Raw genomic sequence first — 11838 nt, forward strand, 5'->3', positions numbered from 1 at the left:
CCGGACACCCAGTCCTGACCACGCAGCTCAAGGACACCCAGTCCTCACCGTATTTCCCCTTGAGCTAAAGGTTCACACAGACTCGCCCAATCACTCTGGTAAGTCTTCAAGGTAGACTCCCAAACCTTCAACAGATTTCGTTCACCGGCGATCCACAATGTCTCTTGGATGCTCAGAACGCAACGCCTAACCGGCTGGAGGATGCACAGTCCTCAAGTGTAATAAGTCTTCAGATCACACAGACAAGAAGACTTAAGTGATGCCCAATTCTCTTTGCTCTGGTGTTAGGGCTTTATCCTCGCAAGGAATTCTCTCTCAAAGGCTTCGAGGTGGGTTGCTCTCAAACGACAAAAGCCGTACTCAATCTGAGCAGCCAACCGTTTATGGTTGTAGGGGGTGGGCTATTTATAGCCACTTGGCAACCCGACCTGATTTGTCCGAAATGACCCTGGGTCACTAAGGAACTGACACGTGTTCCAACGGTCAGATTTCAAACTCACACGGCAACTTTACTTGGGCTACAAGCAAAGCTGACTTGTCCGACTCTGGACAAGATTCGCTCTCATAGTCTTCACTCGAAGACATAGGTTTTGGTTAGGCATCACTTCAGTCATTCTGACTGGTTCTCTTGGACCCCACTTAACAGTACGGTGGTTCCTATGACTCAACACAAAAGAAAAGAACTACGAAAGATCTAAGTCTTCGAGCTCCATAGGCTTCATGTGGTGTCTTCTCTTGTCATAGTCTTCAATGTGAATATCTTCATATACCACCTTTGACTTCAATGTCTTCATACATTTTTAGGGGTCATCTCTGGTAGGAAAACCGAATCAATGAGGGACTTCTACCTGTGTTATCCTGCAATTCTCACAAACACATTAGTCCCTCAACTAGGTTTGTCGTCAATACTCCAAAACCAACTAGGGGTGGCACTAGATGCACTTACAATCTCCCCCTTTTTGGTGATTGATGACAAACTAGTTGAAGTTTTCAACGGGGAATATATCTGTGAAATTGTAAAGGATAAGGAATTGTCTTCATAAGTTGCAAGGGCTCCCCCTGAAGATGTGCATATAAGTAATTTGCTTTTGGAATGCAAATGCACATGGCAGGTTGTACTTGTGGAGATCCACTTCAACTTATGATGACAATCCACTATGCATGTGAAAGTATATGAAGATAATGACATGCATAATGGAAAATGGACGTCTGCAGAATGATCTAAGTGCGGAATTTATCGTCGCACATGCGGAATTTATCATCGCAAAACAAAGTGGCAGATAAGTAGCAGACGACCATCGAGTTTAAGTGTTACAACTCAAAGAACCAAATGTAGCAAAACGAGAGTTGTAAGCACGAAGCAAAATATAAAGCACCCGCCCATATGGACCCGCTTGAAGACTATCAACCTCATATGCTTCTCCCCCTTTTGTCAGCAAGGACCAAAAAGGTTTGAAGACATAGAGCATCTACTCGTTCCCATGCGGAGTAGGTGAAGTAGCAGGGTCGTCGGTGGTGTTTGGCGGTGCTGAAGAGCTTGGAGCAGAGTTGACGTGTGCTGAAGGAGGTGGCGGTGAAGTAGCATCGTCTTCATCCTCGATAACTCTGGCAGTCACTGTTGCAGCAGAGGAAGAGAACTCAGAGTCTTCAAGGGATGGAGTTCCTCGCAGCACAGCCCTTCGAGGAGGTGTGGAGTCAAACTTGAATCGCTCAGTGAAGCCATCCTCTTGAAGATCAGCTTCAGAACACATCATCGTGAGCCCTTTCCATGTGCGGCGACAGGTTTCATGGGCAACGAAAGCATTCTTGGTGGCAAGATTGCGAATGCGATTAACATCCACCAAGAGGCTTTTCATCTGACGCTTCAGCCAGTCATGATGCCTATCCTGTTTCTGATGAAGAGCCACAAGAAGCTCTCGGTCGTTGAGAACACGAGTGCGCTTCTTGGGTCTTGGAGCAGTTGTACTATCAGTGGCTTCAGTAGACGCAGGGTGTGGTGCACGTGTAGTGCCAGCCAAAGGATACACCCGAGTGACTGCTTCAACTCCTTCAATGTTCTGTGAGAAACTCTGATGCTCTGCATTCTGAAGACTTAGAGGTTCCTTTGCAGGCTCAGGATAGATGGCTTCAGTAGAGATATCCACATCAGGCAGAAAAATCCTATGATTGCGAGCAGATGGCTGATATGAGATATCGGAGTGAAGTTTAATTAGCCGCATTACCCATGGGGCGTAGAACTTCAAGCCAAACAGATCAGAGCCTGATGCAGCAAGTTGGCGGATGAATAAGTCCTGTGCATTGAAGCATTTTCCATGAAGAATATAGAAGACCAAAGTCTTCATTGCACCCTCAAGCTTGGCATTTGGAGAGTGCCCTTTGATGGGCCAGAGAGTTCGCCTGATGATGTGATAGATGGTTCTTGGCAGATACTCAAGGTCTTCAACGAAGAACTCTGTTGGATAAGCAGCATCTTGGGGCAATGGCTTCATCATGCTGAGCATCTGACTCATATCAGGTTCCGGCCTCTTAAAGATGCTCTCAATAGCTTCACTATGCAGCTGACAGCCATGCTCGTAGAGATCGCCAGGAGTGGGCAAACCAGTGAGCTCAATGATGTCAAATGCATTGGCTTCGTGATGAACGTTTCCGGTCATCCACTCCAGGACCCAAGTCTTCGGATCTCTGCTGTACCCGCGGATGTGAAGTGTGGCATAGAATTGGAGCAGCAGCTCTTCATTCCAATGCTCTTGGTCAGTAACGAACGGCAGCAGTCCAACTTCCTTGAAGCAATCCAAAGCTTCTTCCAGACAGGGCAGACCAGCTATGGCTTCAATGTCAAGGCGCTTGTGTGGGAAGATGCGACCTTGGTTGTAAAGAATGCATGAGTAATAGCTTCGCTGAGGATAGCTCCAGAACCGATCAGATGATATCCTTTCCCTTGAGTAGGGGTTCCTGGAGCTATCGAAGAATGTGTTGTCTGCCCTGAAGCCATTGATATTGAAGGAGCCAGGTGCTGATGCAGGACCTGGGAACCTTGGCAATCTTGGGATTGGCTTCTGTACCTGAGGCCTGTGCTCAACATGATAGTCGAACTGGGGACCGGCAGCAGACTCAGGAACAGAAGTGACTCAGCTGTCTTCTATTGGGGAGGGCTCCACATTAGCTTCATTGGTGGGTTGTTGGCAGCCGCAAGATTTTCAAGCACGTTCTCTTGAGAACTGCTTCTGACAGAGTGGAAACTTGTGGGACTTCTTTTCGGCTGATGCAAGCCGAAATGTCTTCAGCAGAGACTTGAGGCCTTGGACCTTTGCGAAGCCTGCGCAACGGGGCGACGCTGTGGAGTTGGAGTGGGCTGGGCCTCATAGTCTTCTTCCTCTTGTGGGCGATCTCCCATGAAGCATCCTGTGCGATTGGCGTCAGTGGCGACCAATGCTGATGAGTTCGCTATTTTCAAGCTGAGGAAGGACTGCACCATCTTCTACATTGTCATGTTGACCAATGTCTTCAGCAGCGATGGGATCAGTGGAAGTCTTCAGCTTCATGAGCCTCTGTGGAAGCAGGCTCATGACAGTCAGTTGACGTTCAGCGTCAGGACGAACCATGGAAATGGGTTCAACTATCAAAGGCTCTGTGGGAGCAGCCCGATCTTTCTTGGTCTTCCTCTTTCTTCTTGGAGGGGGCAGTAGGAGAGGCTTCAGGATGTTTCCTCTTCCTGGCTTCAGCCTCAGCAGTCCTCGTCTTCTTGAGCTCTGAAGCGGTTGACCGGCTCTTTTGGCTTCGAGCCAGTCATTCTTGTTGGGAAGACAATGGAACTGCTTCCTGCCTTGGTGCGTCGGGTTCAGCCGTAGCAGGCTTCTTCTTCTTCTTTGCGCCATCCTGGGGTCGATGCCAGGACGCCCAAGGGCCTTGCGCTTCTCAGCCTCATTATAGGCTTGCACACATCTGTCAGCCAGAGTCTTCATGCGCTCACGCGAACCCTGAGCTTCTGCATTTCTTCAGAAAGGCTTCCTTGAGCTCGTGCATCATGATCTTGAAGTTCTTCACTTCTTGCAGCACTGAGCTTGGCCATATGCTTCTTGAACTGAGCCTTTTCATAGTCAATCTTTTGCTTCAGTTCAACAATGCGCTGGGCAATAGCTAGCTCTGAAGCAATGGCGCCTTGGAAGGCGACACTGAGGCCAATGGGTAGCTGCAGATCTTCAAAGCTGATGTTTGGCGTGTCAAACCACTCGTCAATGAAGTTGTGGATGATGGTTACATCAAAGAGAGGCAGATCATTGAAGATTTCTGCTTCTTCTTTGCTCTTGATGAGTTGCTCAAGAGCGTCATCTGCAAGATCTTCATCACTTGACAGATCAATGTCGTCATTGCGCAGAATGGCAGCAGCAGTTAGCTCTTGGCCGGTGTGAGGCAGAGGCATCTTGACCTTCTGGGGCTTGGAGATGCGAGATAAGTCTTCGGACTGCACACTGTCTTCAGGAGGTGCAGTTGCCAGTGGCTTCGCCCGTGAGATTTTTGGTGAAGGGGCAGGCTTTGAAGCTTTAGGCTTCTTCAGCTTCTTTGTCTTCGGCGCTGCAGGCGCTTCATCTGATTCAGCGTCAGCTGCAGGCTCATTCACTGCAGTCCCTTGAACTAAGATGCGGGTGATGAGGCCTTCAAGGTTGTAGAAAGGACCGATGACATTGGGTTCTGCATCTCGTGTGCCATCTGCCCTTGGTGCTGAGGGACCAGGGTTGAAGTCTAACCCCAAAGTCTTCTTGTTCTGCTTCGCTGAGTTCTGGGCAAACTGGAAGTTGCGCTTGAACAGATTGTCGTCACGACACCATAGTAGTGACGATGGGTGTGCATCAGCTGGCTGTGGCCCACGGACCATGCAGGGATAGAAGCCTTGAGCAATGGCTTCATCTCTGGACCTGGGTAGAAGATTCTTGTATTGGATGTCTCCCCACGGTCTCTTGATGGCATTTTTCTCAGCATATTCTTGGGTTACAAATCGGTATTTGAACCATTGTTCTGCCCAATATCTTCGAATCCATTGGATTCGGGTCTTGCGCTGATTGTAATCCTCTTCAGGATCTGTCTTGTACAGTTCTGAGAGTTCATCTGGCAGATCTCTGGATGTTTCTCCACGACGCTTTCTGCCACCCTTCCTTGCTGCTTTCTCTGAAGCCATAAACTTTAACTTGAAAGGCTTCAACACGTTCAAAGGCTTCAAAGGTTTTCGCTTGCTGGACCAACAGGAACTGGCTTCGGGAGAATTTATGTGATGCTGTAAGAATTCTGCAAATGAATGCAGACTATGAGAACCAAAGGATTCTCCCACGGACATGTACCTGTGACAGCATTAAGGTGCGAGGGAAGGGGAAGAGGTCATATGCATTCTCAGAAGATTTTGAAGATAAATCAGTTTAGAAGACATTGACCTCATCGTGCGAAGACATTCACTCATAGATAAGGAGTTGGTTCCAGATTTGTACGAATCCACAGATCAGTACAAGTGAGGAATCTAACTACTTTGTGAAGCATAAGTGAATATACTAGGCATGTTATGAGATGCAGTATGAGAGAGATCTAACTTGTGTGAATAGAAACTGCTTGTGGTAGAAAGTGACAAATCCATAGGATCAACGGTGCTGTAAAAAGGAAGTTTTATTTACCACACTAAGAACTGCTAGACGGAGTGGAAGATGAGGCCGAGCAGTTCGATCTTCCGTGCCCTAACTTGGCGACGGAGGACACCTACGGCGACGGCGGAGAGGACGATGTCCGCGGTCGGCGTGAAGACGGCGTCGGAGAGGTTGCGGCAGCGAAGCGCTTCGTCACCGGCGTCGTCGAGGGCTAGCGGTGGTGCTAGGGTTCGTGCGAGAGTGGAAGAAGAGATAATGACCGCTGTGAAGTGTGTATTTATAGGTACATGGGCGGCACTGCGCTATTACACAGGTGCCCCTGGCGATTCGCATCTGAGGAACACGTGGCCATTATGAAATTTTGGGGTTTGTTCCACGTCCCACGCACGCCTTGATTGTCGGGTGGTCGTTCCTACTTCTCCGGGTTTCATGTGGAGGAATGAGCATTGAAAACGGACTTAATGGTTGTCTCTGTATCTTCTGCTGACAAGGACGCAGAGAAGACATTCGACAGTTTCAATAGAATGCATATGATTTGGAGAGATAGAATTTGAGATAGAAAGCATAGAGAGGTTAGGGTCCGATCACATTCACTTAGTTCAAAAGATTCAACAATGAAGACATAGCTATAAGTGAATGCTGTAGAGGACAGAACACTAATATATATATATATATAATCAACATAGTGAAGATAATCATGAAGATATGTTGAGATCGAAGCCAAACCAAATGTGAAGACATTGCAAGGTAACGCCATGAGTGAAACACTTCAAAATAGAACATTTGGTGGTGGCGTTACCCACCGTATAGGAAGTATTAGACCCAGACACGGCGCACAATTATCGTGGCGCTCCGAAGTCAAATTCCACATTAATGTATTCACACTTAGAATGTATGTCTTCATTGATTGAAGATATACTTTACTTTGTGTTGCACATCTAAGTCATCAATATGCATAAGGGTTAGGATGTGTGCCTGATCACAGGACATTTGAGGATTCCAGGATATTTAGCTCACACCGTAACTTGCAAAATCTCTTCTCATCCAAGGGCTTGGTGAAGATATCTGCCAATTGCTCTTCAGTGTTGACGTGTATGATATCAATGTCTTCCTTCACAACATGATCTCTGAGAAAGTGATGACGAATTTCAATGTGCTTTGTCTTCGAGTGCTGAACTGGGTTGTTGGCAATCTTGATGGCGCTTTCGTTGTCGCAGTAAAGTGGCACTTGCTTCAGATGAATGCCATAGTCCTTGAGTGTTTGCTTCATCCACAGAAGCTGAGCGCAGCAAGATCCAGCAGCAATGTATTCAGATTCAGCAGTGGAGAGAGATACACAGTTCTGCTTCTTTGAAGACCAACATACAAGTGATCGTCCCAGAAAGTGACATGTGCCTGATGTAGACTTGCGATCAACTTTGTCACCAGCATAATCAGCATCCGAGAATCCAACCAGATCAAACTCTGAGCCCTTTGGATACCATAATCCTAGAGTTGGGGTGTGAGCCAAATATCGAAGAATTCGCTTCACAGCTAAGTGATGCGACTCCTTTGGTGCCGCTTGAAATCGAGCACACATGCAAACACTAAGCATAATATCTGGCCTAGATGCACATAGATAAAGTAAAGAACCAATCATGGAGCGGTATACCTTTTGATCGAACTCTTTACCATTGTCGTCGGGACCCAGATGATGTTTGGCTGGCATTGGTGTTGTGAAGCCTTTGCAGTCTTGCATACCGAACTTCTTCAGGCAATCTTTGAGATACTTCTCTTGAGATATGAAGATGTCGTTGCGTTGTTGTCGTATTTGAAGACCGAGGAAGAACTTCAGCTCTCCCATCATGGACATCTGATATTGCTCTTGCATCATATATCCAAACTCTTCACTGTACTTCTGATTGGTGCAGCCGAAGATAATGTCATCCACATATATTTGGCACACAAACAGTTCACCATCATATGTCTTCGTGAAGAGAGTGGGGTCTAGGGAACCAGGTATGAAGCCTTTGCTCTTCAGGAAGTATTTGAGTGTGTCATACCAGGCCCGAGGGGCTTGTTTGAGGCCATACAGTGCCTTGTTGAGCTTGTATACCATGTCAGGATGTTTTGGATCTTCAAAGCCAGGCGGTTGTGCAACATACACTTCTTCTTCAATCTTGCCATTGAGAAAGGCACTCTTCACATCCATTTGATATAGAAGTATGTTATGATGATTTGCATAGGCCAGCAGTATGCGTATGGCTTCAAGTCTAGCCACAGGAGCAAATGTTTCATCGAAGTCAATGCCTTCCACTTGAGTATATCCTTGAGCAACGAGACGAGCTTTGTTTCTGACAACTTGACCATGCTCATCTTGCTTGTTGCGGTATATCCATTTGGTGCCTATTATATTGTGCTTCCGTGGATCAGGACGCTTAACTAGTTCCCATACATTATTCAGCTCAAACTGTTGAAGCTCTTCTTGCATAGCTTGAATCCATTCAGGTTCCATGAAGGCTTCTTCAACTTTCTTGGGTTCTGTTATTGAGACGAATGCGAAGTGCCCACAGAAATTTGCTAGCTGAGTTGCCCTTGAACGAGTGAGTGGACCGGGTGCATTGATGCTATCAATTATTCTTTCAATCTGCACTTCATTGGCAACGCGAGGATGTACAGGGCGAAGACTTTGCTCTTGCTGATCATTGTCATTGTTAGAAGGAATGTCTTCAGGCTGAGCATTGTCTTCATGTTGATCAGGTGCTGAGATGATAAGTTCTTCTTCAGGATGAGCTTCAGAAGGTATAATTTCTCCAGTTCCCATTACCTTGATTGATTCACTGGATGGAACTTCATCTAGCACATTTGGCAGTTGCTCTCTTTGTGAACCATTGGTCTCATCGAACCGCACATCCACTGTTTCAACTAATTTGTAATGAAAGAGATTGAAGACTCTGTAGGAGTGCGAATCCTTTCCATATCCAAGCATAAAACCCTCATGTGCTTTTGGTGCAAACTTTGAGGTGTGATGTGGGTCCTTGATCCAGCACCTTGCGCCAAATACTCTGAAGTAACTGACATTTGGCTTCTTGCCAGTAAGGAGCTCATAAGATGTCTTGTTTAGAAGCTTGTGAAGATAAACACGATTGATTGTATGGCATGCAGTATCAATGGCTTCAGGCCAGAATTTTCTTGGGGTCTTGTATTCATCTACATCGTTCTGGCCATCTCAATGAGTGTTCTGTTCTTGCGTTCGACGACGCCATTCTGCTGTGGCGTGTACGGGGCTGAGAATTCATGTGTGATGCCCAAGGTATCAAGATATGTATCAAGGCCAGTGTTCTTGAATTCAGTGCCATTGTCACTTCTGATGTGCTTTATCTTGGCGCCAATAATTGTTCATAATCTCGATTGGCGAAGCGTCTGAAGACATCCTGCACTTCAGTATTGTAAAGGATTATGTGCACCCAAGTGTATCTAGAGTAATCATCAACAATAACGAAGCCATAGAGGCAGCAGTAGTGGTAAGAGTTGAGTAATGAGTGGGACAAAAGATCCATGTGAAGCAGTTGAAGGGTCGAGTAGTGGTCATGATTGTCTTCGAAGGGTATGTTTGGCCCTCGTCATCTTCCCTGCTTCACAGCACCGCATAAGTGGATCTTTCTTGAACTTGACGCCCTCGATGCCTATGACATGCTTCTTCTTCCAGGGTGTGGAGGTTCCTCATGCCAGCATGCCCAAGCCTCCTGATGCCAGAGCCAAGCATTCTGAAGCTTTTGCTAGAAGACATACGGCAAGCTGTGGTCCTGCTGAGAAATCTACTACGTACAGATCATCTTTTCGATACCCTTCAAACACTAGAGACTTGTCAGATTCCATTAGTACAAGGCAACGATATTTTCCAAATATTACAATCATGTTCAAATCGCAAAGCATTGAGACAGACATTAAGTTGAAGCCAAGGGATTCAACAAGCATGACTTTATCCATGTGTTGATCCCTTGAGATTGCAACTCTACCTAGACCCAATACCTTGCTTTTACCAGTGTCAGAAATGTGATGTGGCTCTTGTCGGATGGACGTAAGTTGAGTCCATAAGAAGACTTCTTTTGCCAGTCATGTGATTTGTACACCCACTATCAATAATCCATTCTGAAGACGCTGGTGTCGTACCCTACAGTGCAGTTAGGGGGATAGGCTTCACCAAGAGCATTGTGAAGCAAAAACATTTGACGAACCAATGGGTTATGAAAGCTTAGATCCAGATTAGGACTAATAGGGAGAGTAGCAAGTGATTCAGGAACGAAGTACATAGAATACCATTCGGGCATTTATCTTGTGCCCTACAAGATGTTTCAAGGTCCCCAGCAATGGCGTCAGACGATTTTGGTTTTCTGCTGGAGACCTTTCCCTGCAAAAGAGAGTTAAGCTTTCTTAGCCACCCACATCTTCAAGGGTGGCTGAGAAGCAATAAGTCTAAGTGCAGCATCTGAGAATTTTGGCTTGGAGCCCTAGCAAACAGTCTTGCAGGCGGACAATAGTACTCATAAGAATAAGCATAATAGTTCTTGGTCTTATGAACATGGCGGTTTGATGAACCGCTCTCATATTCATATGCCTGAGTATGGTTTCCCTGCAAAACATTTGCGTTAGTGCGACTCAGTGAGTCCTCTGTCTGTATGAAGCCTTTGGACCGTATGAAGCCTTTGGGTCTGAGGTTTGTCTTCTTCACGTGAGGTATCATGATGACATTCACAGGAAGATTCTCCAGACACCTTTTCGAAACCCAGATCTTCTTCATAGGCGGTCCATTCCTGCAGTTAGTACCAATGTACCTGGCAAACACTTCACCATTCTGATTCTTAAACAGTATATAGTTTGCATCAAAGGATTCATCAATGATATGGGGTTAGCACAGTGAAGCCAGATAGATTGGATGGGTCTGCTGAAGGTTCCTTTGTAGCAACCCACATGGTTTTGGGGTACTGCTCAGGTTTCCAGTAAGAGCCATCAGCATTCATTTTCCTTACGAACCCAACACCCTCTTTCCTCGGGTTTCGGTTCAGAATCTGCTTTTTGAGGACATCACATAGTGTCTGATGCCCTTTAAGACTTTTGTACATCCCGGTTTCAAGCAATGTCTTCAACCTAGCATTCTCATCAGCAATAGCAGTGGTATCCTCAGTAGAGGGGTTAGTTACCACATCAACAGTTGAAGATATTGCAACAGTAGTAGCAGTAGAATATTCAGCAACAGAAGTAGCATTATCACGCTCAATGCATTTAAGACATGGTGGTTCAAATCCTTCCTGAGCGGGACTGGTCTATTTGGTGCGAAGTGACTCGTTTTCCTTTTGAAGATCTTCATGAACCGCTCTCAATTTCTCAAGATCTTGCTTCCTTTGAAGATAATCATAGGAAAGCTTTTCATGAGTTGTTGAGAGAGTTTCATGACGACTTTCAAGTTCCTGATACTTAACATGAAGATTTTTTATGTCTTCAATTAAGGATTCAGATCGAGTCATTTCAGCACCTAACAGATCATCGCTTCTGTCTAACAGTTTTTGAATATGTTCCATAGCTTTCTGTGTTCAGTTGCAATTTTAGCAAGTGTTTTGTAGCTGGGTTTTGAAACACAATCAGAGTCATCGTCACTAGATGTTTGATAGTGAGTAGTGCGTGTGTTTACCTTGGCACCGCGTGCCATGAAGCAGTAGGTAGAACGGAGTAGTCCTTGTCATTTGCATCGGTGTCGGTGACGAGGTCATTGTCTTCAGTATTGAAGATGGACTTGGCAACGTGTGCTGTAGCCAGACTTGCACACCTGAAGTCGACTCCTCCTCAGACTCCACCTCCGCCTCCTCAGAAGCGGACTCCTCCTCTGATCCATTTCCTTGCCAACAAAAGCATGTGCCTTGCCAGATGATCTCTTCTTGTGTGATGAAGACTTTGAGGAAGACTTGGACAAACACTTTGAGTATTTCTTCTTCTTCTTGTCATCAGAGTCATATTCCTTGCTCTTCTTCTTCTTTTTGTTCTCATTGTCCCACTATGGACACTCGGAGATGAAGTGGCCAGTTTCTTGCACTTGTGACATGTTTTCTTCTTGTAGTCATGAGCAGAAGCTTCATCATTCCTTGAGCTTGATCGGGAAGACTTTCTGAAGCCTTTCTTCTTGGTGAATTTTTGGAACTTCTTCACAGCATAGCAAGTTCCTTCCAATGGTCTTCGG

Source organism: Triticum urartu, chromosome 7 (assembly GCF_003073215.2).
Source record: "Triticum urartu cultivar G1812 chromosome 7, Tu2.1, whole genome shotgun sequence".
In the NCBI taxonomy this organism is placed as follows: domain Eukaryota; kingdom Viridiplantae; phylum Streptophyta; class Magnoliopsida; order Poales; family Poaceae; genus Triticum; species Triticum urartu.